The sequence below is a fragment of the Chiloscyllium punctatum genome, chromosome 45 (genome assembly GCF_047496795.1).
Source record: "Chiloscyllium punctatum isolate Juve2018m chromosome 45, sChiPun1.3, whole genome shotgun sequence".
Classification (NCBI taxonomy): domain Eukaryota; kingdom Metazoa; phylum Chordata; class Chondrichthyes; order Orectolobiformes; family Hemiscylliidae; genus Chiloscyllium; species Chiloscyllium punctatum.
The window spans coordinates 54,952,325-54,968,296 of NC_092783.1; the positions used below are offsets into that span (position 1 = coordinate 54,952,325).

General features: G+C 44.0%; 1 protein-coding gene across 9 annotated transcripts in view; it reads right to left on the reverse strand.

Annotated features, from left to right (window-relative positions):
• plekha6 (pleckstrin homology domain containing, family A member 6) overlaps window positions 1-15,972 on the reverse strand; it is a 344,270-nt gene that overhangs the window by 128,459 nt on the left and 199,839 nt on the right. The window contains exon 1 of one of the 9 annotated variants that reach the window (XM_072563814.1): window positions 9,560-9,671. The exons of the other annotated variants lie outside the window; for them this stretch is intronic. The gene's annotated coding sequence lies outside the window, so the exon portion shown is untranslated. Of the gene's footprint in view, window positions 1-9,559; window positions 9,672-15,972 lie in introns of those variants that run through there. 9 annotated transcript variants of the gene reach the window in all.

The window sequence follows — 15,972 nt, forward strand, 5'->3', positions numbered from 1 at the left end:
ACAGCACCACCCTCTGCATGAAAAAGTTGCCCCTTAGGTCCCTTTTACTTCCCGTCTCACCCTAAACCTATGCCCTCTAGTTCTGGACTCCCCCCACCCCAGGGAAAAGGCTTTGTGTATTTACCCTATCCATGCTCCTCATGATTTTATAAACCTCTATAAAGGTCACCCTTCAGCTCGAGGGAAAACAACCCCAGCCTATTCAGCCTCTCCCTATGGCTCAAACCCTCCAACCCTGGCAATATCCTTGTAAATCTTTTCTGAATCCTTTCAAGTTTCACAACATCTTTCCAATAGGAAGGAGACCAAAATTGCACGCAATATTCCAAGTGACCTAACCAATGTCCTGTACAGCCACAACATGACTTCCCAACTCCTGTATTCAATGCTCTGACCAATACAGGAAAGAACACCAAATGCCTTCTTCACTATTCTATCTACCTGCGACTCTATTTTCACGGAAGTGTGAGCTTTGTTTTGTTTACTGCACCTATCTGGCCAAACATCTAAGAGATGGGTGAAATGCAAGCAAGCATAGCTCCTGTAATAAAGCACTAGTGTCTGGCACTGCCAGGTAGCACAGCACATACAGCCTGCACAAATTAAGCTTAAACTTACAAAGCATTTTCAGTGTGTGCTTTCCCAATGCTGGAGATATGGTGCTGCTTTGAGTGCCACACCAAGAACATCAGCACTAAAGCCTCAGCTAGCCCCTGTGCAGGACTGAGGGAGTGCTGCACAGTCTTCTAATAAGATGTCAAAGCTAGACTCCATCTACATTCTTGGGTGTACAGGGATGATCACGTGGCACAACTTTGATGAAAAACATGGGGATTAACCTTAGAATCCTGACAAATGTTTACTCCCTCAATCAAAATTATATTGAAAAAAAACTGCTCGTTATCAGAACACGTTGGGTCAGAAGACCTGATTCCGACTGTCAGAATACACCACATACACAGCCCAAAAAGTAGACCATTCGGCCAAATCAGTCAATGCTGGTGTTTATGTTCCACCTTTCCACATCCAATTCAGCCTTGCAACCTGACATTTCCCTTTCCCCTGTATGTTTCCCGACAGCCTGTCTCTTGTAAATGCTGAAAAATGTGTTGCTGGAAAAGCACAGCAGGTCAGGCAGCATCCAAGGAGCAGGAGAATCGATGTTTCGGGCATGAGACCTTCTTCAGGAATGAGGAAGGGCTTATGCCCGAAACGTCGATTCTCCTGCTCTTTGGATGCTGCCTGACCTGCTGTGCTTTTCCAGCAACACATTTTTCTGCTCTGATCTCCAGCATCTGCAGTCCTCACTTTCTCTTGTAAATGCTGCCTGAATGGATCTCCATTACTCACTCCCAAATGAGTTCCACATTCTCAGTCCTATCTGTGTGAAGATATTTATTCTGAATTCCCCATTGGATTTCTCAGTGACTGAATTATATTGATAGCCTCTTGGATACTTATTTGAAAACGTCTCATCTAAATTTTCCCCAAAATGGGCTTTTCATTAAAAGTGACCAACACATATTTAAAATACGTGGACGTAACATCGCACGGGATATGGACAGCATGGTTAGCACTGCTGCTGCACAGTACTAAGGACCTGGGTTTGATTCCACCCTTGGGCACCTGTTCTCCCCATGTCTGTGTAGGTTTCCTCTGGGTACTCTGGTTTCCTCCCACAGTCCAAAAGGTGTGCAGGTTAGGTTGCCTGGCCATGCTAAATTGCCCCATAGCTTCCAGGGCTGAGCAGACTAGATGGATTAGCCATGGGAAATGCAGGAATGGGGTTGGAGCTGGGCCTGGGTGGGATGCTCTTCAGAGGGTTCGGGTGGATTTGATGGGCTGAGTGGCCGGTCTTCACACTGTAAGGATTTTATGAGTCATAGTATTGTGCTCACTGATATAATTTGTAAGGATTTGAAAGCATTAATGTCGAGGACAGTGTGAGTAGTGCTGCCCATTGAGACGATGGACATGATCACATGGTAGAGAGACTGGCAAGGAAAGCAGGATGGCTTTAGCAAAATTACACCTAGTTCTGTATGAGACTACTTAATGTATAATAACCTGGTTAATGTTTAAACCTACCAAAGCGTGGAAATCTCTCCTAAACTAGTCTAATCAAACATGCTACAACTGTGAATCAGTGCATAGGTTGTTTCCCAACAATAGGAGCGGTAAGAAGCAAAGAGAAATGTTTGCATTAAAAATCAGTTAGTTTCTGCATTGCTGATGCATGTATATTTATAAGTTACTGTTCAGTGCAGACTGAAGGACTGGGAAATACAAAACTGCGATAGGTCAGTACCACCACAAGCAGATGGACTAATTAGAACGTTACAGGTTTACACAATTAGATCCGATTATAAACGGTGAATGTAGAAATTTATCATGAGAAGAGTTCAACACAAGAGTGCAACAAATAATTAGAAGGCTGTTGGCCAAGTGCAGGGAAAGGGGGTCAGCATGGACCAGTTTGGGCCAAAGGGCCTGACTCCATGCTGCAGAACTCTATGACCTGATGGCAGGAAGTAAGTTTGGATTGATGGGAAGTGCATGCTGGGATAGTATTTAAAACATAGTCTCCCCGTACAGTCAAACCAGAATGTGAGGAAATACTCACACCCAGACAGATACTTTGTCAAATAATGTATGTGTAAACAGACATAGTATTTTGATTACTTCAGTCTCCAATAAAAATACAGGGAACGTATATTGATATTACAAATGAACAGGAATCCATGACTCACATCAAGTTCATTAACTGTTACAACAGTTCGGATTTTCAATAATTGCCTTAGAATGGAATCCAGCCACTCTCAGTGATTCAGCTTTAGTTTCAGGACAGCTCCATCTTGTTTTGAAGTGTTACTATCCATTCAGCCTGTAATGAGGTCAGTCAGGTAGATCTCATAGAGTAGAGTTCCCTGACTGGGGCTGTTGACCCGGTCCAATCAGGGAGCCCTGGTCCAATCAGAAAATAAACAGAAGTTTCAGAGGTTCTATTCACTCTGAGAGCTGGCTCTGAGGGAGCTGGATCAGTGGCAAGGACTCTCTGTGTGTAAATAAAGGGTGACCTGGTAATGGGATACTGGCCTCTGTGGAGTTATTTCAAGGTCATTGCTTGCATCTCAAAGGCCATTGAATGGGCCATACAGCAATCTTCAAATTAAAATGATGCACCTGGGACTAAAGAGATGTGGGGATGCATAAAGTCAAGAGATAAATTAAATTGACTGAACTCAGCTCACAACAACTGTCTGTTGTGCAATTGATACAAAATGCATGTGGATATGGGTTCAATTCCCAAGTTAAGGTAGATGGTGAAATTTGAACTCAATCAAAGCTGTTCTGAAACTCTTCTATAGTAGCAACCAACCATTGCTGATTATTTGTTTGAAAAAAAAAATCCATTTTTGACCTTACCTGGTCTGACCTACATGTGACTCCATACCCACAGCAATGGGATTGATTCATAACAGCCCTCTGAAGTGATCTTTCCTTTTCAGGAACAAGAGGGCATAGATGTACAGTGCAAGGATGAAGTGAGGAGAAATATATAACAGCAAGTCAGGCCATGGAATGCAGAGCCTGGACGGGAGATAGAGGCTGGGTCAACGAGGCATTCAAGATAGCAATGGTCAATGATTTAGATAAAATGATGAGTGGGGGAGTGGGGAGAAAGCAGGCACTGTGTAACGGTGCTCACTTACTGAGCTAGTGTAAATACGATTGGCTGAATGGTCTCTTTCTGCACCTTAACCCTTCTGGGATTCTGTGATAGAAACACAGGGCACATACCAGTTCCAAGAAGGGTCACCGGGTCCGAAATGTTAATTCTGATTTCTCTCCACAGATGCTGCCAGACCTGCAGAGCTTTTCCAACAATTTCTGTTTTTGTTCCTAATTTACAGCATCGCATCTATTTCGGTTTTTACATACCTAAATACCTGTGAAACTGCCGTGACTGCAAGGGAACAATTCACTCCCATTTGCCTTATCTTGGTGTGCAAAGGAGCTTGTATTTGCTTTTTACCAGTCTTTCCGGAAGTTCAAAAGTAATTTGGAGCGATGAATTTCACATACAGAGACCAGGACACCCGTGAACTGCACTGTAGTGCACGTGGTAGGCTGTTTGCCCAGTGCCCACATAATCAATCTCCTCATGGTACATGGAGTTGGCAGATCTGGTGATAGTTTGAAACCCCAAACAATGATCCAGGGAAACTTCCCCACAATGGCTGCTTTGTCATTTGGCCTGAACTGTGGATTTGTGTTAATATTCTGCAGGAAGATGTACTTTCCAACAAACAAAAGCTTCAGGTCCTCAGACAACGCTGTTACTTTAACTGCTGCCATCAGTATGAGCACCAGTCGCTCAAACCTTGGTGCTGCTCCAGTCAGAGGTTTCAAAACCTACCTCTTTTCTCTCTCAGATGTACTTTAGGAAGATGTTGGAAGAAAATTACACATTGGAAATACTCCAAAAAGAAAAGTCACAGTCTCACCACTGCTATGCCATCATTTTGGAGCTAATTTGCACAAAGTAAGTGGATTAAAAATGTTGTGGATTTTTACCTTCAGTGGACTATTTGAACCAGGTGAGGCAATACTTGTGTTAGCTCCTGTAACATAAGAACTAGAGGACGGCATCATAGCACTGAAGGATTCAACAGACATTTATTACAAGTCATGGTATATAAATATATTACAACCACAGTATTTCAGTATCTGGGCGAATACTAAATTACTTCAGATATACTTCCACTAGCCTGTCATGCTTCAAATGGCCCCAACTAAAATGGAGTCTGAGACCTTTACACCATGAGGTCATGTGTTATGATATTGTATAATGTCATAAGCATGTCTCTTAAGATTAAACTGCATACTAGCTGCAAGATATAACACAACAGCAAGCTGCCGTGAACAGTACTTTGATAATTAGAACATCATTTCATTGAGTTATGTCAAGGATAACTATTGCCCAGAGTACCAAAGTTCTTCAAATACTGCCAAGGAGTCTTTTACAAGTGTAGAGGTTGAAAGGATCTACTTTAACACTTCATCTGAAAGGTAGCATCTAAGACAGTGCAGCACTCCTTCAGCAATGTACTGCAAAGCCAGATTAGATATAGGCTCAAATGTTTACAGGGGGAACCCACAACGTTCTAACCAAACGTTCTGCCAACTAAGCTGCAACTGGCACTTTACATCCTAAGTGACACAGCAGATCATTCTGACCAATCTGTTCAGAAATGTCATTGCAGACCTTTGGAGCAGGTGGTGCATGAACCTGGGTGTCCTGGCTCAGAGACAGGGACACCACAACTACTACAGCACAAGCACCCTCTAAGTGGCATATCACTTAACCTTTCATCATCAGCTTCATCTGGTCTTGTTGCCGTTTCTCAGAATTTGTACTGTCAGCCTCAGCTTCTCAACCAAGCATTTCAAAACTACACATAGCTTTTCTCCAAGCCCCATAAACATATAACAAGCTTCATCAGCAAAAACATCCAGATTTCCCTTAATTTGCAATGACTGGAGTTGCTGATACACACACACACACACACACACACACACAGTAGCTTCAAAAATAATTCTTCCCAAACCTCCAGATAAAGTAAGAGAGGACAAATCAGCGACTTCAGAAACGCTAGAGAAAGCATAATTCTATCAGGAATTACAATGGAAAATTACCTGTATCCCTCTGCCAAACCCCAGAGGCAAAATGAACTAAAATTATTAATTGGGACTTACCCCACATCGTTAAATGTAAATGGTTGATAGGCGAATGGTATCAGTACTGGGTCCATTGATTACCTGCCTCTCACTTGCTATAGTTTTATCACAGTCAAAAAGTGTGGTGCTGGAAAAGCACAGTAGGTCAGGCAGCATCCGAAGAGCAGGCCCACCCCCCTAATTATCTCTCAGCCCTCTCCACCCCCCACATTCCTGATGAAGGGCTTATGCCCAAAATGTCGATTCTCCAGATCCTCAGATGCTGCCTGACTGGCTGTGCTTTTCCAGCGCCCCCATACTTTTCGACACTGACTCTCCAGCATCTGCAGTCCTCACTTTCTCCTAGTTTTATCAGATAGTTGCAAGGCTATACGACAACAGGGAGCAACCCCAATTCAATCAATGATTGCTGGAGTCCTTTACAGTTCAGTTAAGAAATCCAAGTAGCTGTGCCAAAGTGTACTTTTACAAGCATCCTGTAGTCATGGATGGTAACAGCACAGGGTCCCATATTCTCTCTATCATACGACTGACCAGCAATCTCTCTTGTTCTTGTCCTCTGCCATTGGATGTATTCACAGTTAGTACACAACCTAAGTTGAACACACCTTTCAGCCCTCAGGCGCCAGGTCTGGACGCAAACTCAGCACTTCCAGTTCCAACTCAATGCACCAGTAGGTCTCCTCTGTTGATGAATATGCCAACAAACTATGTGAAGCTGCATTTGTACAGCACAGCATGTGAAACATAAAGCAATCTCTGGAATGAATTATACATTCCGAAAGACAACAGTGAGGCGGGGCTTTGGGACCGTGGAGCAACCTTTTGATGATAGAACATAGAACATAGAAAAGTACAGCACAGAACAGGCCCTTTGGCCCACGATGTTGTGCCGAGGTTTAATCCTAAAGTAAGATATAGTAACTTAAACTATGCACCCTTCAACTCACTGCTATCCGTGTGCATGTCCAGCAGTCGCTTAAATGTCCCCAGTGACTCTGCTTCCACCACCTCAACTGGCAACGCATTCCATGCATTCACAACTCTGTGTAAAGAACCTACCTCTGACGTCTCCTTTATACCTTCCTCCTAATATCTTCAAACTATGACTCCTTGTACCAGTCAATCCTGCCCTGGGGAAAACTCTCTGGCTATTGACTTTATCTATTCCTCTCATTATTTTGTACACCTCGATCAGGTCTCCTCTCTTCCTCCTTCTCTCCAGAGAGAATAGTCCGAGCTTATTCAACCTTTCTTCGTAAGGCAAGCCCTCCAGTCCAGACAGCATCCTGGCAAACCTTCTTTGCACCCTCTCCAAAGCCTCTGTCTCTTTCCCATAGTAGGGCGACCAGATGTCCATGATGTCATGCAGCTACTTCCAACATGGCATAAGAAGCATGATGTATAAGAATTTAACTGGATTTGAAAAGGGAAGCACATGCAAGTAACATTGTAACAACAAGCACAGAGCCTAGTCAATCTCAGATGACCACGTTTGGTTGTATATAGGGAGTATGCATGCAATAATGGAGGTCTACACCTGAAGTCAGTTCTTGACTTTGCCTTCTCCTTGACCAGTCTGTCTTGGACTCAGACTCTCACGTGTGATCAGAAAACTACCCTCATCCCAGCCACATACAGCCTCATTTAGCTGTGGCTCAGGTGGTAGTGCTCTTGGCTCTGGGTTACTTTTTGGCTCTGGTCAAACCCACTCTGGAAAGTGAGCACGAAAATCTTCATTGCCATTCTCCAGCTGTACTGAGGGAGTCGGAGGTGGGGTCTTATTGAGCAGTGTCCCTATCTAGGTGCCCAGGTGGAACATAAAAGTTTCAGTTGCACCAGGGGAAGCAAGGGAGTTCTCCCCAGGATCCATACAAAGAATAAAAGTCGGCCATTCAGCCCTCTGTATCTGCTCCATCACTCAATTAGATCATGGCCGATCTGATTTTAACCTCAACTGTATATTCCTGCATGTCCCAATAATCTTTCATCCCCATGGTCATCAAGAACGTACCTACCTCTGCCTTAAAAACATTAAAAACCTTTGCAACCATTGCCTTTTTGGCGAAAGGGAATTCTGAAAAATACTCACAACTGTTGGGAGAGACAAAAGCAAAATTCCTGGCCAATATTTATCCCTCAACCAGTTTCTCAAAAATAAAACAGATTATCTGATCCTCATCGCCTGCGGGAGCTTGCTATGCACAAACTGGGAGCCACAGTTACCCAAATCACAGCAGTGACTGCTTCAGAAATCGCTTCATTGGCTGTAAAGTGATCCAAAATGTCTGTTGTGGAGATAGGGGCTATATAAAATCAAATCTTTCAGTTTTTATTCCCCAAGTCCAAACATGGACCAAGAGCAATACTGAAACTTGAGTCAAACAGTTTGCATTCCTTGGCCTCACACAAACAAAGCTATACTTTGTCATCCACAATCTATTAGTTCTCAATGACACTTTTAGTTTAGGTGATAATGGAACAGAAATTCATGTTCTCAATCAGGCAACTGAGTTTATTTTAAATGCATAAGTAATAAAAAGAAATGAGTATTTTTCACTTCAGTGAATCAAGCGGAAGACTGGTAATTTGCTAATTTGTTTTTCAGTTCAGAGGGTGATGGACATCAGTAACGTTAAGTAAATGTTTTCCAGCTTTCTGCACTCAGTCAGCAGAAAGCACTCCCAACTAGTGTGCCGTTAAAACACTCCATTCTACACTGTTCTGCTTCAGAACATCAAAGCTTTACTACACCAGTGCAAGATCAGCCATTCTTTTCCTGCTGCCAGTTCGGGAACAACACAGCACAGCCCCCGTTTACTCTTAAGGTTGGCCAGACATGTTTCATTTAAGATCTGAGCTGTTGGCACAGATAGTCATTTCTATCCCATCTGGTTTTTATTCAGATCCCAGCGATGAAGTACTGATCTGTTAACCCACTGTGCTGCCCTCTGGCCCTGATACCATTCCTGACCCACTGAGTCCCCTACAGTGCAGGCCATTCAACCCATCAACACCATACCTCCAAAAAGCATCCCACTCTAACCCACTCCCATCCCTGCATTTCCCATGGCTAACACACCCAGCCTGTACATCCCTGGACACCACGGACAATTTCCTGTGGCCAATCCACCTAATCTGCACACCTTTGGACTGTGGGAGGAAACCAGAGCACCCAGAAGGAATTCCATGGGGAGAACGTACAAACTCCACACAGACAGTCACCCTAGGTTGGAATTGAATCCAGGTCCTTAGCGCTGTGATGCAACAGCCACAGTGCTTCCCATTTCTACAATCGACAATTTAGATAGGGACACCTTAGATCTCAGATATAATTATAGAATCATTTGGACAGAAGAGGCCCTTTGGCCCATCAAGTCTGTTCTGTCACAATGACACTAAACCTACATTAGGCACACTTTCTAACACTTGAATGTTATGACTCTTCAAGTGTTCATTCAAATACTTTTTAAGGCTGTGAGGTTACCTGTCTTAACTATCCTCTCTTGAAATCCCTTCTAAATCTGTCTCTCACTTTCAAAGTAGTGTTTGAATGATAACAGCCAGAAACCTAACGCATTGCCACTTGGTGCAATCAGATCACAGTTACACACGAGTAGGTTGCTCAGAGAAGAACCATGCCAGCTGAAAGTGCTGCAGGTCCTCCCACACTAAACTTTCAAAAGTTCAAGTAATTCATAATCAGCTTTAAAACAGTTTCAGCCAGGTGCTAATTGAAGCTGACAGGCTGTGCTACAGAGATCTGAATACACCTGGTATTCACACATGTCTTAAAGGAAAACAGGACTTCACTGACCTAATGTGCAGCTCCAGGTCGCCCTGCAATCAACAGCTTCCAACACGACCTATCCTTCATCAATCGACACTTGTCAAAATCCGCAAATGCGTTCCTTTCTAAAATCCCACCTCACATATGGACTGCACACACACACACCGGGGCTCCAAGCCAACTGCTTTCTTTCACACACCCCTCTACCTGCCATTCTGAGCACGCTCTGTTACAGTGAGCCAATTATTAGCAAGTTTAGAGCTCGCTGCTGTTGATTAACTCTTTGCGTGCTGCTTCGAAGAATTTGCTTTGGTAAACATTTCGCAAGGACCCTGCCTCATCTTCACCAGCTCACAGGAGATTTAGGCTTTCAATCAGGTTGGTCACAACGGAACGCAAACCCCTGATGGAGAAGCTAGACTGGATGTTTTACGCAATCTAATTGTTTCACGGTTACATTTTAACAAGGGAAGCTGTTTTGAAAATCATAATTCAAATTGCTATAGGATTTGAACCTAACTTTTGTGCATTATTCTTGTACATGTTGTGAGCTTTGTTGGCAAGGCTTGTATTTGTTGCTGTTGAACTAATGGGGTAATCTCCAAATCGGTCAGATTATAGAATCCCTGCAGTGTGGACGCAGGCCATGTTGCTGGGTATGGAAGGTTTGAGTTATAAAGGAAGGCTGGACAGGCTGGGACTTTTATCACTGGAGTGTCGGAGGTTGAGAGGTGACCTTATAGAAGATTACAAAATGATCAGGGGTATGGATAGAGTTGATGGTTGTTGTCTTTTCCCGAGGATTTTCAAGACTAGGAGGCACATTTTTAAGGTGAGAGAAGAAAGATTTAAAAGAGACATAATAAGCAAGTTTTTTCGGAGGGAGCTTTGCACGTGGCGTGAACAACCTGAGGAAGTGGTGGATGTGGGTATAATTACAAAGTTTTAAAGACATTTAGATGGATACATGAATAGGAAAAGCTTGGAGGGATGTGGGCCAGGAGCAGGCAGGACTAGTTTAGTTTGGGATAGACTAAAGGGCCTTTTTCTAAGTTCACACCAACCCTCCAAAGAGCATCCTACCAAGACCCAACCCCCCCATAACCCCACAGCCAATCCACCCTAACTTTTGGACTGTGGGAGGAAACCAGAGCGCCCAGAGGAAGCCCATTCAGATACAGCAAGAATGTGCAATCTCCACACAGTCGCCCGAGGCAGGAGTCAAACCCGGGTCCCTGGCGCTATGAGGCAGCAGTGCTAACCACTGAGCCACCATTCGTGTGTGGAGTGACATGTAGGCCAGATCAAGGAAAGTTGGGAGAAGTGCTTCCCTAAATCAGAATGTGAAGCAGATGGGTTTCTAGGACAATCAAGTGTTACAAGGAGATGACAGATGAATGGTGTTGAGAAACATATTAGCCAAGATCAAATGGCTGTGGAGACCCAAAGGGCCAATAGCCTATGTCTGTTCTTAGATCTTTGATCTTATGGTTTTATGGATTAGCTCAAGCCAGCTGGATTAAAAATCAATTTGACTATCACATCCATAACCTAACATAGATTTATGTAATAGAAATATATAAAATATATCCACAGATGCAAATGTGGATATCCAATGACACTTCAACATTCACATATCAGTTTTCAACCCATAGGCTAAACCTATAAAACATACAAAATTCTAACAAGACTAGACAATGAAAATGCAGGAGGATATTCCTGATGAGCAGAGAATCCAAAACCAGGGGTCAGAGTCGAAGGATTTTGGGTAGGCCATTTAGGACTGAGATGAAGAGAAATTTCTTCACCCAGAGAATAGTGAGTCTGTAGAATTCTTTGCCACGGTAAGCAGCTGGGGCCAAAACATTGAATGTTCTCAAGAAGGAGGTAGACATAGTTCTTGGGACTAAAGAGATCAAAGAAAATGGGAAGAAAGTGAGAACAGGGGCCTGAGTTGGATGATCATCCATGATCGTATTGAATGGAGGGCTGGACCCAAAGGCCAAATGGCCTCCTCCTGCTCCTATCTTATATGTTTCGATGTTACAAGGGTGTCAAACTTGTGGACGTCAACTTTCTAATATGAAATCTTTTAAGATTCTTTCATCAAATGTGGATTTGATGCCTAATTGTTTTTGAACTGAGTGGTTTGCTCATCCAATTGAGAAGGCTATTATGTGTCAACCACATTGCTGTGCGTTTAGAGTCACATGTAGGCCAGACTAGGCAAGGATGGGAGATTTCCCTCCCTAAAAGACATTAGTGTACCAAATATTTTTGTATAAGTAGTGAACAATAAGAGTAGTTTTTCAATTCCACCAGCTGGAGCAATGGGACATGAGCCTGTATCCTCAGAGCATTGAACGGTCAAGTGACAATAACACTACACACCATCTCCTCCACTTAGAGCCCAGAGTAAGGTGATAACTGTGAGAGGAGTCCATTCCAAATCTCAAGAGGTACATTCAGAATAGTGACTTAAAAAAACATAGCTGTGAATGAATTAAAGAAGGAACATGTACAGAAAAGGCTAAATGTTTTGACAGTCAGAAAGGCTATGGTTGCGCTCAATGATGACATACCCCATTACATCCTCTGTATCTAAGCACACACATAGCTACTTGTTCATAATCCATCCAGAAACAGTGAGCACTTTCTGGAGCAAACATGATGAGTGATTTATCTTTGTTACATTTGAAGTGGACACCTTTCTCAATTGTGCAGTCAAAACCAATGATTTCTATTCACCTCGGTTTGTACATGAACCACACACTGATGAATGCACAGTACATAAGGGGATGAAATTTCCCTGCAGGTGAAACAAGATGGCAACTGTTTTATTACGAAACATAACCTTGTTATCAATATTATGTAATCAGATTACAAAATGTTCATAAACATTAAGGGGTCATCAAGGGCTTCTGTTCCATTGGCTTGGCAAGGAGTCAACATACACACACACACATCAGACAGAGACATCAGATGCACACAGTCAGACACACAACTAACAGAAACACACATTCACATATCCATAAACACCATAATTCACACACATCAGACACACGTACCCACCACAGATACATACAAACACACCCATACACACAGATACACCCACACATAGTAGATGCCACATGCATTACACAAGACTTTGACACATCACACATTGAGACACACAGGTTTATGCACACCACACACCCAGACACGCTCATACACACTTTGTATGCACACAGACTCATAGCCACACACAGACACACAGCCACCCATACACAGACATACAGACACCTACACACACAGCCACCCAAACACAGATACACACAGACACATAGCCATCCACACACACAGAGACACAGCCATCCACACACACCCACACACTCACAGCCGTTCACACACAGCCACACAGATACCCACACACAGAGCCACAGACACACAGCCATCCACACACAGACACACAGCCACCCACAAACACACAGACACCTACACACCGACACACAGATACCCACACACAGAGCTACCCACACACAGACACACAGCCATTCACACACAGACACCCACACACAGACACACACACCGACACACAGCCACCCACACACAGACACCTACACACCGACACACAGCCATCCACACACCAACACACAGCCACCCACACAGACACACAGCCACCCACATACCAACACATAGCCACCCACAAACAGACATACAGCCACCCCCACACACACACACTGACACTCAGCCACACACACACACAGACACACAGCCACCCACACGCAGACAGACAGCCACTCACACACAGACAGTCACATAGCCACCCACACACACACACACACAGGCACTCAGCCACCCACACGCAGACAGCCACTCACACACACACTGACACATAGCCACCCACACACACACACAGGCACTCAGCCACACACACACACAGGCACTCAGCCACACACACACACACAGACACATAACCACCCACACACAGACAGCCACTCACACACACACTGACACATAGCCACCCACACACACACACAGGCACTCAGCCACCCACATGCAGACACACAGCCACCCATATACAGACACGCAGCCACCCAGCCACCCACACACACCCACTGACATACAGCCATCCACACGCAGACACACACACATCAAACACAACCAAGAGGCAACTCTTTCTGACTCTCTTCATCATATTGAAAAATTAAGAAAGGCACTGGTGATCTCTAAAGCAGTGAATAATCATCACTTAACATTCCTTCAGATAAGACAGCAGAGTAAGAGTTATTTCACTGTCTAACTGTTGCTCTGTAATAAGCAGATGTCAGTGAGTCACCTTATAGAGTTGCTGCTTACACAGTGGGATTAGGGTGTCTGTGTATAACTGGATGATGCTCTGAGTCTATCAAAAACAAGGAATCACTGATCAGGATTCAGAATGACCCTTGCAATTTAATTTTGAAGGAAGTAAGGTCCTTGATCAAACTTATTGTTTTAAGACAAAAACCTTCCAAAAACTATCCATCGGGAATGATGTTGTGCCCAGATTCTACTATTTCCGAACGCTCTTCAGCTCTATTCAAAATAAGATCCATCATTTAAACGATATCTGGTTGATGCTGTACCATAATGCACTCAGGGTGTTTTATTGTTTCTCTCAATAAAAAGTTCCCATTCTTGTGGTTTGAGTCATATGACGCATTACTGCAGAATTAGCTCTATGGCATTGCATTAATTCACAAGTTTGAGATTCAAGCTGGAGCTCAATATGCAGCAACCTCATTGTGGTACACAATTGTGGGGCAAGGTCTGACAACAGGGTACGGTGGCTCCATGGTTAGCACTGCTGCCTCCCAGCACCAGGGACAGGGTTCGATTCCAGCCTCGGGTGACTTTCTGGGTGGAGTTTACACGTTCTCCCCATGTCTGAGCAGGTCTCCTCTGGATGCTCTGGTTTACTTCCCCAGTCTAAGGATGTGCAGGTTAGATGGACTGGCCATGCTTAAACTACCCACAGTGTCCAAGGATGGGCATGTTAGATGGATTGGCCATGCTTAAACTACCCACAGTGTCCAAGGATGGGCATGCTAGATGGACTGGCCATGCTTAAATCACCCACACACACACACACACACAGGCACTCAGCCACCCACACGCAGACACACAGCCACCCATATACAGACACACAGCCACCCAGACACACACACACACACTGAAACACAAAGGATGAGCAGGCTAAATGGATTAGCCATGGGGAATGCAGGGTTACAGGAATAGGCTGGGGGAGAGTGGTTGGTAGGGGTTGTGATGCCTTTCAGACAGTCACTGTAGATTGATGGGCTGAATGGCTTGCTTCCACACTGTAGGGATTCTATAAACACAGACTTGAACAAGAAATCTCGACTGGCACTCCAGTGCAGCCCTGCGGGGGGTGGGGGGGTTCAGCACAATCAGAAGTGCCATCTTTAGCAGAAGACCTTAAACCACATGCCCTCACACCTGGCTGTAAAGGGTCCTGGAACAACTCTTCCAAAGCTGAGCATAGCTTATAACCTGGCCAATACTCATCCATCAAACAAGACCCCCGATGGTTATCATCACACTGTGGGATCTTGCTGTCTGCTAATTGACAACTGTAGTTCCCCTGACAATGGTAAACACACATAAAAAAGAACAAAGTACAGCAGATGCTGGCAACAGAGAAAGCTGGAGAAACTCAGCAGGTCTGGCAGCATCTGTGGAGAGAGAAACAGAGTAAGTGTCTCAAGACCAATTACTCTTTCGCATACGCTTCTGAAGAAGTCTTAACAGGCTCAAAACTTTGACTGTGTTTCTCTCTCTCCACAGATGCTGCCAAACCTGCTGAGTTTTCCAGCTTTCTCAGTGTTGGTTGCACAGCGTAAAGACATGTTCAAGCAGTGTGAAACATTCTGAGCTGTTGTAAGGCGATATACAAATACAAATCTTGCTGATTATTTTTTGCAAGGTGCATCACAGTGTGGTTTGGTAACTGCTCTTCCCAAGATCACAAGAAATTATAGAGAGTTGTGAACACAGCCCAGTCCATCACACAAACCAGCCTCCCATCTATTGACTCCATCTATATTTCCCACTGCCTTGGGATAGCAGCCAACATAATCAAAGACCCCTCCCAACCTAGTTATACTCTCTTCACAATCTTGCATTGGGCAGAGATATACAAATTTGAATACAGATTCAAGAACAGCTTCTTCCCCGCTGTTATCAGATTTTTGAACAGACCTTTCAAATGTTAATTCTGATCTCTCTCTCTCTCTTTGCGGTTGTGACATTGTATTCTGCTCTCTGTTTTGTTACCCTGATGCACTTATATAGCACGCAAAACAATACTTTTCACTGTATCTCGGCACATGTGACAACAGTAAATCAATCAGTGTGTGTGATTTATTGCAAAGAGGTTGTCTTGGGAGTGCCCTCCA